We start from the raw sequence: 4,093 nt of genomic DNA on the forward strand, positions 1-4,093 counted from the left end.
GCAACTGAGCGGGTGGCACCAGTGCGGGGCTTTTTATCTCTGCCCGGGGACAGTCAGACCTGCCATAGGATGATGAGCTCCTCCTCCTGGACCCACCTCTCAGCACATTCCTTCAGAGTGCACTGGGGAACAGGGCGCAATGCAGGAGGAGGGGTTTTTTTTGGTTGATGTTCGTTCCGAGGAGCGGGTTGGGGGAAATTGGTACAATTCCAAATTCAGGTAAACGATATGTTTCCTTATTATAAAAACAAAAAACTACTGCGGATGCTGGAAATCCAAAACAAAAACAGAATTACCTGGAAAAACTCAGTAGGTCTGGCAGCATCGGTGGAGAAGAAAAGAGTTGACGTTTCGAGTCCACATGACCCTTCAACAGAACTGAGTATAGTTAGGAGAGGGGTGAAATATAAGCTGGTTTAAGGTGGGGGGCAGGGGAGAGAAGTCAAGGGTGGGGTGGTTGTAGGGACAAGCAAGCAGTGGTTTTAAATCTACAACTAATACCTTGTCAGTCTTTCCACCCCATCCCCACTAGAGCTGTACCTTGAGTGTCCTGCCATCCATTCTTAATTAGCACTTTTCTTAGATAATATCACCACCTTCAACACCTCTTTGATCCTTTTGTCTGTGACATCTTTTGATTATCTGCTCCTATCACTGCTTGCTTGTCCCTACAACCACCCCACCCTCAACTTCCCTCCCCCCGCCCCCCACCTTAAACCAGCTTATATTTCACCCCTCTCCTAACTACACTCAGTTCTGTTGAAGGGTCATGTGGACTCGAAACGTCAACTCTTTTCTTCTCTGTTTCCTTATTATATGTTCCCAGCAGCGGCTGGAAGTTCGAGTGGATGATTGCCGAGATCAGCAGCATCTGTCAGTTACTGATCAATGTCACTTTATTACAATGATATTAAACAATAAAGCTTGTATAAAATAACGACAGAATATTAAAAGTGATTTGTCGGCCATGATCTGTGAAAATGCGTGGCAAAAACAAAACAATGATCCCGGTTTTGTGTTGCAATCATTGCACAGGGACCGAAATTGCCATTTAACTGCCCAATGCAAAGCGGGAGAGGGGTGGGGAGAGGCTACTGAGGGGGTGGGAAGTTTATTCACGGTTTGCGTTCTGTCGTTTGCTTTGCTATTTGTTAGAATCTAAACGGGCACCCCTGGATTCTAACTTTGAAATCTGATTTGTTGTATCCATGTATATTTTAGAAATTTCCTATCCGCTGAATTTAAAGTGTGGGTTATTAAGAGTTGCAAGGGCTGTTGCGTGACGCATGTTCCTAGGAGCAGGATAGCTAAATGTTTACCCATGAATGTTTGAGCTACTAACTTACTGGTGTGAAGTGAGTTATGATCTTGGAAATTACGTTTTGTGACATTATCACATAAACACTTGACGTGCTCATATTAAATTCCTCAGTTGTCCATATTATCCGCTGTGATTTATTACATGTTACATGGGTTAACATCTCTATTCGAACTGTAATATGTGTGTGATACGGGTATGTTAAGAGTTCATATAATATTACACAGCCTATTTCCAGTCAATCATCTTGACCTTGAGTAGGATCATATAATTGTATCCTATGGCTTTCCGTACTCTGTATAATGTGCACCAGATCAATCGTTAAATGTAAAACATTAAAAGCTAAATGTGAACCTTAATTTTAGTTGAAAACTCAGTTGTTTTCTGGATTGCAAACTCCAGCTCCATGGCAGTTGTACTTTTAAACAACAGTACAACCTGTTCTGAACGATGACATTGCTCCCATGGAATTTCAAAAAAATTCATATTTATGGAATTAATATGAAATATTTTTCTGCTATAACTATTCAAACAGTTTTTTTATTTACCTTTGAAACTGGGAAATGTTCAGATGTTGAAACATTCTAAGCCTATTTCCTATGCCAACTGGTACTGAGTATTGAAGCCAAACATCCGCAAACAGACAAAATTATGAATTGAGAGAAAGCCACTCACCTCACCAACCTCATTCCTTCCAATGGATCACACACAGTTTACATTGTCGTGGATCAAATCATTGCTCTAACTACTGAAAGCCAGAATTTCCAGGAAGAATTTTTAAGAAGGAAAAGTTCCGAGAGATTTCTTCCAATTTATGAGCCTGGAATGGAATTTGAGTTAAAATGTCAGGATGTAAATTAATACTGCAACCAATATTAGTGAACTCCTGAATAGTTGCATTCCTCAAAAATTGATAAGTCACCCAGACCAGATAAAATGCTAAAGGAAGTGAGAGTGAAATTGTGGAGATACTGGCCATAATGTTCCAATCCTCTTTATATAAGGGTGTAGTGCCAGAGGACTGAAGAATTGCAAATGTTAGATCCTGATCCTAAAATGGGTATGAGGTTAAACTCAGCAACTATAGATCAGTTGGTTTAACCCTGGACCAAAAGCTTTTAGAAATAATAATTCGAGACAAAATTAGCCATCGCTTAGACAAGTGTGGATTAATTAAGGAAAGACAATCTGGATTTGTTAAAAGCAAATCATGTTTAACTAACTTGATTGAATTTTTGATGAGGTAACAGTGAGTGTTGATAAGGGCAATGCAGTTGGTGTTGCATATATGGACTTAAAAAAAGATGTTTGATAAAGTCCCACGAAACAGGCTTGCCAAAAAAGTTGAAGGCCATGGAATGAAAAGGACAATGGCAGCATGTGCATGAAGTTGGCTGAGTGACAGGAAATAGAAAGTAGTGGTGCATGGTTTTCCAGTATGGAGGTAGGTATACAGTAGGATTCCCCAGGTGTGGCTACGAAGACCACTGCTTTTCATGATATATTTTAGTAACCTAGACATGGGTGCACAGGGCACAATTGCAAAATTGGCAGATGCCACAAAACTTAAAATTATTGTGAACTGTGAGGATGATAATGATAGACTTCAAGGGACATAAACAAGCTGGTGGAGCGGGTGAACAGATGGCAGAAGAAATTTATGCAGACCAATGTGAAGTGGTACATTTTGGCAGGAAGAATGAGGAGACGCAATATAAAGTAAAGTGTACAATTCTGAAGGGGGTGCTGCAACAAAGAGACCTTGTTCTAAGTGGAAGGGCAAGTTGAGACAGTGGTTAAAAAGGCGGACAGGAATGTATTCGTGCTGCCACTTTCCCTTTTATTCCATGGACTTCAACTTTGTTGGCATGTCTATTGTGTGGCACTTAATCGAACGCTTTTGGAAGTCCATATACAACACATCAACACCGTTATACTTATACATAGAAGAATAGAGTACAAAAGTAGGAAAGTTATGATAAACCTTTATAAAGCATTGGTTCAGCCTCAACTGCAGACTCTTGCTACATGGGGTAGATGGTACTTGATAGGTTAGTTAGATTAAAAACTTGGAGGTTTGTGCACACTCGCCACACCTCAATTTTGCGTCTGCATGCTCCCAATGAAGTCTCTCGATGTGTCCGCTACCTTCCTTAACAAGCTTCTCCATTTTGGTTGGTCACAAGCCAGGGAATTCTATGAGTCGGTGGGATGTTTGTTCACTTCAGGGATACTTTGGGGACATCCCTAAAGCATTTCCGCTGTCGTCCTGGGAGTCTCCTGCTGTGACCAAGCTCCAAGTGGAGCAGTTGCTTCAGGAATCTGGTGTCAGCCGCCCAGCGGAGCTGGTTTTGAGTGATTAGCGCCTCAATGCTGGGCATGTTGGCATGGGGAAGGATTCTGCTGTTGGACTGCCTTTCTTGCCACCAAATTTGGATGATTGTGTGAAGGCATCGTTGGTGGTACTTCTCGAATGCTTTGAGGTGCCTGCTGTAGGTTGTCCAAGTCTCCGAAGCATACAGAGGTGTGGGGATCACTGCTGCCTGGTAAACCATGGCCTTAGGTCTCCGGTTTGAGATCCTGATACTCAAGTACTGTTCTCCTCCATTGACCGAAGGCTGAGCTGGCACATTGGAGGCAATGACGAACTTCGTTGTCCACGTCTGTCTTTGTTGAGTGGAGGCTCCCAAGTTACAGAAAATGGTCTACATTTTCCAAGGTATCACCGTTGATCTTAATCAGTAGCGGGAAGTGTGGGGCCTCACGACCACTTTT

Source organism: Cetorhinus maximus, chromosome 9 (genome assembly GCF_964194155.1).
Source record: "Cetorhinus maximus chromosome 9, sCetMax3.hap1.1, whole genome shotgun sequence".
Taxonomy (NCBI): Eukaryota; Metazoa; Chordata; class Chondrichthyes; order Lamniformes; family Cetorhinidae; genus Cetorhinus; species Cetorhinus maximus.